Below are 10,003 nucleotides of genomic sequence, written 5' to 3'. Positions count from 1 at the left end.
TTTATCCAGAAGCAACGTTAAGCAGTATAATTCACATCGTATTTGGTTCCGAATTCGGCACCTAAAGTTCAAATCGAGTCCCGATATCGTGTGCCCTTTTCATGCTTTCTACTGCAAATATAATTTCCTAAAGTAATCCAGAGAAGGGGAAACTCACAAATCTACCAACAGGAGTAGTAAATAATGTGAGGAATCTATAGAGCCTGCTACGCGCGTAACATGCCCAACCAAGAAAAAACACCCCTTTTCACACGTTTTTTTGGTCAAGCATGCTTACATCATTATATTTGAGTGGCCCCCCTTTGAGAGAGTGACATCAGTGCATGCTCCAGTGTGTGTAGTATTAAATTGTGTGCATTATATAATACATGTAACCTAATGTACATCTGTACATGTGTGAAGTAACTTTCTCAAGAAAGCCAATTGGACTATAATCCAAAATGTATTCAAGTGTGGTTGGAATATTTTCTCATTTGCAAGTAGTCCGTAGGAAAAGGCCTTATGGCATCACAAGTTGTGTGTCCGTCTGTCTGTGTGTGTGGCGTTCGTCAAAAATGATGTAAGAGTTTAACTTCTATTACAACCAAACTTGGGTCATAGCTGCATTATGGGTGCCTTCATGTATTGGTGGTATCCAAGGTCACATATGGTCAAAGGTATTTGAGGTCAACTTGTAAATGGGCAGAAAATGAAAAATCTGGAAAATCATGTGAACAGTTCAAATCCATAACTCAGGACTACTCCCCATTCCAGAAAAATACAGCACTATTTTTTTTGGGATTAAAATATATATTATCAAGTTATGGCAAATAAAACATAGCTGAATCCTAATCATTCATCTAATCAACTGGAGATAAAAGAACAAATTCATTATTTTACTAATTTCTTGAAAAATAGCCAAAAACAAGTCATGCATTTTGGGCATGTTTTTTGACAATCGAGTCACAAAAATTAAAGACTTGGAACAAGTTTAAGCATTCAAAATCCTAGGTATATGCCAAACGTTTGCTCTAATTTTCAATTGTGTGTGTTACTTGCTTATAAGATTAGAATTGAAATTACACTTCATACAAGTCTTTAAAGATTGTCACAGCATGTGAAAAACACTCTAAAATGCATGTCTTTCCTTTAATGCATAAATGTGGCCAAATAGTGAAATTTAACTTTTATTGCCAGTTAGTACTTAATGAATAATTAGGATTGAGCTATGTTTTATTTGTTATTCTCAAAAAATTAATGGTGTATTTTTCTGGAATGGGAGTTAAGTCCCGGGAGTTAAGTAGGTCCCCTTTGTGAATGCCAAGCATTTAATTAACACAAGGTGTGTAAAATTGCTATCTCTAAACTTATATGTTGATGTTTATATGTATGTACAGCATAATTGTATTGATGTGTTTTATTTTTTTATAAAATATATTGATTTTTATTTAAGTAAAATAGAAGTTTATTTTTTCAAAGATTTTTTTATGTATGGCTATGTAAAAGAATGTACGCAAAAATAAAGGTTTAAAATATTTTAAATAAAACCACTTTCTTTCTTAATATATCATATGATTAATAATTTGGAAAACAAACAAGCAGACAAAGAAACAAACCTAAGGGGCTGTGCAATAATTATGAGCCCGGGGGAGGGTAAAATTGGGGGGGGGGGCACGCAATTTTTGGCCAATTTTATTGTTGAGCCTATATTATTTACAATTGATTGTCAGGAGTGTAACATTTTGGTCGAGCTATGAAAACCATGTTTTTATGTACATATTTCTTGAATATGAAGGTCTTAACATCATGATTGCAGCAGTTTGGCTTCAGGAATATATTTTCAGGGCTTAAAGAACACCAACAGACTGGTCATTTCTTCAGAAATGTGAATTATTGCCAATTAATTAATTCTGTGTAACACTCCTGACTTTGACTATTTAGATAGCTGTAGCAAATATTTTCAAGCAATGGCAAATATTTTTCGTTTTTGAGTTCCTATCGCAATGCACTAATAAAGCAAAAACGGTATGCCTCACGGTGGAGGCATAAAAAGTAGACATGATTTTATATAAGCACAACATATCTTAATTCAAGAAAATAGAAAAAAAATTACATCAGTGATGTTACTAAATATATTTTTTCAACTGGTTTATAGGCAGAAATAGTTCAAAATCTTCAGAAACATAACACAAAAGTTAATTCTGTGCAACACTCCTGTACACTGTCTATTTAGATAGCTGTAGCAAACATGTTCAAGCAATGGTAAATATTTTTCTTGTTTTTGAGTTCCTATTGCAATGACTAATAAAATAAATAGTAATGTATGAATATTGCATTATTAACATGGTTAACCGCAACTGCTATTAATTATGATACCTCAACAATCAATGGCGTAGATTTCTTTTTGAGGGGATAGGTATGAAAAACATATCTTGAAGTAGGCTTATAGGTTAACACATGCGTATCACTTGTTGCTCGAGAAATTGTACAAAATAATGCACTTGTACAGAGATGCTGATGCATCTAATGCACTCCCCCCTTCAGTGGCGTACCGTGGCCGCCCCAACCCCGGGGGCTGAAGAAGAAACAATTTTGCCGCCCCGTCCTTAACAGCCCGAAAAGGTTGACCCAATTTTTTTCACGGTCGTTTCAAAAAGTGAAGAGCAAAAAAAAAAAAAAAGGATTATAGGCGCTAGCGCCCTAAAAGCAACCTTTTGCAATTTTTTGCGCCCTTTTTTATTTGCTAATTCGTTTTGCCGCCCCCCTTCGTTTTTGACGCCACTGTTTTTGCCGCCCCTTCTTCTTCCGCCGCCCCTTCGTTTTTGCAGCCCCCCCCCCCAAATACGCGCATGCCCTTAGGGGCTCGTGCATTAAGACGCATCAACATAGCCCTACCACAGGGCCTTTTTTTATTTTACACAATATACTATACTATACACCATGCTATATCAGTTCGGGGGCACTGCTAATTCAAAGACGGCTCTGATATCAAAGACGGGTCAGTGATTTCACATACGGGGGTCTGTGATATCACATACGTCGTGCTTTTTTGACAGTTCGGCACTAGATGCAGCACATCGGAACGAAGGTGACTGTATCAGAATATCCTTTCCTATGTTTAGCAAATATCTGCCTGTGCAAACATCATATCTATCTGTGCAAATTCTGACAAATGGTCCCAGAAAACACTTAGATTGCAAAATCGAGCCATTTGTGGCCCAAATCCAACGTTTTGAAGTAACAAAAAATCCCAAGTCATGGGGGTAGTGAATATTTTGGCAAGGCAAAAAAGGAGGGGACAATGAATTTTTGGCCAGTCAACGAGGGGGAGGGGAGCGATTTTTGGCACGCATTGTAGCGGCACCTTTTCAAAAATATATTCAAAAATGACTTAAAAATGGTAGGCCCCTACGGAAACGTTCAGGCCTAACCTCGTGGCCTGACTCTTGCACACGTGCATGGGATGAATTCGGAGAAATATGGACACTTGTATTTTATTGATAGGGGTGGGGTTATGTTATGATTAGGTGGCTCAAAATAGATCAAGAAATTACGGTAAACCAGGCGCGTGCCCACTGCCCAGGGAGTGGGGCTTTGGGGCCTGCAGCCCCGGGTCTTAAAAAAATGAGGGAGGCAGAGAGAGAAGGGAGAGGGAAGAGAGGGAGGGTACAGAAGGGGAGTGACAGAGCAGTGGCATAGCCAGGCCCGGTTTTTTTGGGGGGGGGGTGCTGATTTTGATCTTTTTTTCCAGGGGCGATTTTGTAAAAAGTGGACCTTCTTCACAAACTTTGGACCTTTTTTTGACTAAAAAAGGGGCGGGAAAAGGGAGGGAAAAGGAAAAGGCCTACTTTTTCGGTCTGATTTCCCAAAAATTAAAAGAAATATCCCGACAACTGAAATCGAAAATAACTGCCAATACCGGGACGAAAATGTTACAAAATATTAGCAAAACTGGGTTGAAAATTTTGTTTTGCCACAGCCACGTCGGCTCATTCCAATGTCCGGGCATTTTTAGGCAAAAGAAAGGGAGAAAGTGGAAAGAAAACAAGGATGAAACGAGGAAGAGTAGGCCTACGTTCTGAGTCGTTGTGCATCATAATGTTCATGCTTGAAATTTGTGACACGGAAGTCGCATCCACTGGAAATACGTTCTAAAATACATATTATGCATAATATCATGACATGATTATATGGCCTATAGGCTATGCTTAATCATGATGGTCGGAAAAATAAGTTAATAATAGGGGCCTAATGCAAAATGATGCACCAATTGGCTTTTAGTTTGAGGATAATATCCCCCTCAAAAGTCGGGTCCGTTGAAATCTATTATGCCCAAAATAATACCAATAATAAGTGTAAACTTTTACACCAAATGACTTTATTGTGCCTTTCATTAATTTTTAAAATAATTCTCCAACTTCTGAGGGAGCACCGTCCCCCGCAGGCGTAAAAAAGGCTAACTTGCAAGTATCCATATAGGCCTAATTGAGCAGGTTCATACCCATAAAATGTGCGGCCCAGAAGTCAGGTCCGCAGGAAATTTGTTAGGAATTATAGGCCTATCTTTCATAGATATAGGCCTATTATAGCACATCCCCCTCAAGCACCCCATGCGTCAACAGAAAAGCCTAAACTTAGGCTGAATTGGAGGAATTATTGAGCACGAGTATTTATATAGGCCTAAAACTAAAATTCGCGGCTCGGTTGGAAATCTGTAAAAAATATATGCTCCGAAAATAAGGCTAATGAAAGTCGATTCCCAGTTTCCCGTTACCCTACTCCGCTCAAAACCAATTGCTGGCCAAATATTTCATTATTTTGAATAAAATGTTGATTTCTAACAAACTTTAACACACAAATAAATAATTGTGGTTTTAAAATTATATCATAAATCTCTTTCTGTTGATTTTCAGGGATTTTCTTTGCAGGATATGGTGAATAATGAATACCTACTCAATTCTCTGTCCCGCACTTTTTGATCTGCTCTGATCTCATCCCGTAAAAAATATTTTGAAACTTTTGATAATAGGCCTAGTTGTACAATCACCTTTTAAATATGTGGTTGTAAACTACATCTGTAAACTACAAACTGTGATTTATCACATGTATACATGGGTAGTTATTGGTTTATACCTGTAACAGATGCAGTAATGAAATGGTATAAAATAATGAATAATGAATAATGAAATGGTCACCTACACAGTCATGAAAAATTATGTAACGGGAAACTGGGAATTGACTTTCATTAGCCTAACCAATAAACATGTTGCACCAAATGGCACCATTGGGGCTTTCACATTGAAAAATGACTAATTCGGAGGGGGGAGGGGACACATCGCCCCTCAGACACCCCTAGCGGCGCTGCCGCGCCGATGTTCATCCTTTTGAAATTGTGTGTAGTTCAGCCCCCCCCCGGCGGTCCTGGATTCTAGAAACGCCTTGTAATTCTAGTAATAACGATGATAATAATTTTAAGAAATAAAAATTAAAATAAAAACAGTGACAAAAAATGTTTCTAGTTTCTTCTTGGTATTGGTTGAAATTATTTCCATGAGTCGGGCCTGAACAATTAATTTGCTACTCCCCATATAATGTTGCAGTTCAAGTATGAGTACTCTATGAAATATTATTGTAAAAGTTTGGTGCATTCATCACCACGTGTTGAGTTTTGATGTGTACGGAGAATTGAAAGTCTGCAAAATGTCGTCGAGGGAGAAAAGTTATGAAACAGAGCAACAATTTTTTTAGCATTCCCCGATTTCTCACGTTAACTAGAAAGAGCGTATCCCGAGCCCGCGATTTAATTCATAAATTGGATAGTAAAATTAGCAGGCACTTGGGCTAGCTACAACCCTGATCATGCTGATTAGGCCTACTCGCAAAGTTATTCCCGCTGCGTCAGTTCACGTTCACAATATCGTTTGCGGCTGGGTTTTGAGACTAGGGAGTATGTGATTTATGAGACGTCTCTGAATTATGATACTGTCAGGTGACTCGGCACTGAAGAGTCTTTGATATCAGAGACGTCTTTGAATTAGCAGTGCCCCCGAACTGATATACTGAGAACTGCTAAAAACCTAGTGACAGCTCACAACCCACTAACCGCTGTCCCCGGGAATTAGCACACACCGTCGACGTCCTATACGATAAATATAAATTTAATACTCCGTTGGTGAGCGACGGGCGAGTGGTAGTGAGCGACAGGCGAGTGGTATTTCACTGAACGCAAGAAAAGGAGTTCTATCTGATTGGCTAGCAATCGATCGCTTAGGTCGCTCAGTAGTCAACTACAAACTCATGCATTCAATTCGATTGAAATCGATTATTCTATTATTGACGAAGATAAAGAGCGTGATAGTGTGTCAATAATGTACATTGTATTGCACCTGGTTTTACCAGCATTCCTTTATAAAATAATTTTCTCAAAGAGTTGAATATTATCAAAATTTTTACCCAGGATTTCAAATTTTTACCCGCAAATTGCAGTTAAACATATCCACAGCAAAATACCGGTCCTCACTAATTAGTACATTTAATTTCCAGTTAGTACATTTAAACGAAACCTGTGATTTACGTGACAACAAATAACATTTTCTTACAATAGAAATATCATATGGGATACTGATTTGGTAGGCCGCAACCGCCACAACGTGGAGCTGCTACGCGTAGCTGACTTTTTGTTCCGTGGAGCCAAATTGACCAATCATGTTAGAATTTTTCATTACTCGGAGGTAAAACTGACCAATCAAGTACGACTTACTCATTACGTGAAGCGAATTTAGTCATTAAGAATTTGCCAGACGAGCTTCACGTAGTTGCAAGATATCCTCGGTCACGATAGTTATGATTCAAAAAGTAATTTATGAAAAGTACGAACCGACTTATTATTAAGATGGACATGCACTCACAAGAAACTCATACAGTATTGTACACAACTATATAGCTAGGCAGAGTGGTGGTAAACCATGCACACAATTCTGCGATCTGCAGTGTATCGCCGGGAGCTGATTTGTACATCTTGCGCGGCGTGGCCTGCGGAATTCGACCTTCAGCAAACCAGTTCGGATTTACTTTATATACTAGTAGTAGGCCATACATACTGTAGTTACGGTACTGCCCGTTTTCCTATACACAATACTCAGTGCGCTCACCATTGACGCGTGACCTAGTGTATGTTAGAAGTATTATGCCATTGCCTATATGACGTCACTGTGTAAAAAATAACCAGTCAATATTTAAAGTATTCTCTGAAATTCTAGAAAATATAGTTTTGTAACATTTCCTAAATTTTAGCAAATTTAGGTGCTTGGAAATATTGGTACTTTTGTGTTTTAGGAAGGATATGTAAACGACAGATAACACCAAAAAATATGAACAAATTATTTCTAAACCGTGTTAAGTCTGCAAACCATTATGCTTCTCATTTTCAAGAACGCTGGTTAACAATAAGCAGACTATTGTCTCATTTCGTAAACAAAAGCCCAGACAGTATTGTTACCTTGCGTTCGCTTTATAATCATTCACCCAACTGAAACTATAATACCAGCTCATTGTTCATTGCACAGGTAAAACAGACACAAGTGCAGTGTGTATTTAACCAGAGAAGATCTGATGTAACATAGTTGAGCTGTTTTCATTGAGTGTTATCTTGGTTTAATAGCTTTTAATGGGGTTTAAGTCCTTCAAAGGTCGTGGTGAATTCTACTGTAGACATGACTGCATCATGATTATTTTAAAGTCAACAACATTCAACAATATGATCACCGTGATAGTATGACAGTATCAGTACCGTGGGTGTCAGTGATCCTGGCCTGACACAGTAGACAAACAAACAAACACGCCACACACATGGCACATGCATGCAAGGTAACATTGACTATACACTAATCAAACAATGGTATTGATCCTGTACAACTGTTTGTGGTTTATTTACATTCGATTCATTTAAAATCCACATAGTAAACATTAATTTTGGCAAGAGTTTTTCTCTCTGGAACGATGATGCATCAACTGGCTCCGCGTAATGAAAAGATCTAACATGATTGGTCAATTTAGCTCCGCGAAGCGAAAAGTAAGCTACGCGTAGCAGCTCCACGTTGTGGCGGTTACGGCCAGCCATATACTGATCATGCGAAAATCGTAAAACATAGAATAGAAACAGTGTGGCCGGCTCTCAAAATCTCAAATTGTATGCATAGCCTGAGTCGCACGGCCTATCTCGAACAAAATAGCTCAAAATCACCATGCGTAGTTGTTGAAAAACGTGAGGATTTATCGTACTACCACGGCAATTTTTAACACGAAGATATAGGGATGATGACGGTGTGTAGCAGTCACTAGCAGCAGCTCTCTGGACATAGCCAGGTTTTATGGTATAGCATGGTTTTGGATCACCACAGTCAAAAGGCCCTATACTACCGTAGGGCTACATCAACATCTCAGTATATGCAGTATATTTTGTACGTGTTTATTAATAAATAAAATATTGTACAAAATAAAATGAAATAATTGATGAGCATGAAATTATGTATCATATAATACATACTTCTGGCATTTCTTTGCTGTGCACGGAGGTGTCTTTCAAGAATTTGATTTGAACTATTCTCTTGATCACCACTTAAGAACAAACTTGGTGCATAGTCAACATCCTCGATATCATTACTCTTCTTTCCTGTATGTGCAAAATTAAAACAGCAAAGAAAAGAACAGAAATAGTTAACATGTATTATTTACATGCAGGGCAGGTTATTCGCCAGCGAAGTGTTACGTGTAATCCGATTATCACCATGTCAAATGGATCACGCTTTTGAGTTCTACACCACGATCGAAATGATCGCAACACAAAGTCTATGGCATGTATTACGAATAACAAAAGGTGCGTGATCCAGTTACCAGGGAGTTACGTAACCACTTCGCTGGCGAATTACAAAAATTATCAGGAAAAAGACTTTATCAAATTGGTATACGAATGTTGATCATTTCAGCACAGTGGTTTGTTAAAATAACAAAAATGTTTCATGAGACTCCTTCCGATGTGTTAGCGTAAATGTTGAATGGAACTTTTTCAACTCCTGTGAACATGCATTACGTTTCACTACTCGGTACGACAGCAACTTAGCTCACTTCCGGTAATTTTTACTGGCGTGACCTCTGCTGTTACGTAACGTAATGTTAAAAATCCCAGGTGGCAAATACAGTTTTTCAGAAAACATCAAAAAAATGGAATACACGAGTCGTTTCTCCCTTCATTTCCATATTGAGCCCATATATAGATAAGATATGAAACATGAGTATAAGGCAAACAGTAACGTGTAAAAGTCCAATTATTGTGGAGAAAATGAATGTTTATTGTGCGCGAAGTAGCCTAAAAAATGAGAAAAAATGCATGTCACGATCACCAAAATGGTTATATCTGCAACTTTGAGCCAACGCCGCGGCATACGACCGGCGCGCCGGTCGTATGCTTTTCTGTAATGATAGATATTAGCTAACTTGAGCTTGTATTAAATTTTCAGCGAAAATGATTGGTGGAATAATCGAGTCGTAGGTTGGAAAGTTGCTTTCAAAACGGCTTCCCCTCGCAATCGTGCGTGACCATTAGTGACCAGTGTCAGCAGAAAAATTAACAGCCGGCCTTGTCCATATAATCGATTAATAATTGTCAGGATCGTCCAGTTGACTACAGTGATATTTATTTATTCATACAAAATACTGCCCTGTCTTACAAAATATCGAAGTTAATATAAAACGTAATTTCAAGCCATTTGACTGAACTTACAAACAGTTTATAAAAGATTATTGTTGAACGAGACACTGAATTAGAAATAACATTGCAAAAGGTACGAGAATAAGTTAGCAGGTTGTGATGGTCTAGTGGGTAAGGCCGTTATTCTAAATTTTGCCTTATACTCATGTTTTATATCTTATCTATGGGCTCAATATGGAAATGAAGGGAGAAACGACTCGTGTATTCCATTTTTTTGATGTTTTCTGAAAAACCGTATTTGCCACCTGATTTTCAACA

This window comes from Amphiura filiformis, chromosome 20, assembly GCF_039555335.1.
Source record: "Amphiura filiformis chromosome 20, Afil_fr2py, whole genome shotgun sequence".
Lineage (NCBI taxonomy): Eukaryota > Metazoa > Echinodermata > Ophiuroidea > Amphilepidida > Amphiuridae > Amphiura > Amphiura filiformis.
Note: the sequence above shows the minus strand (reverse complement) of the source record.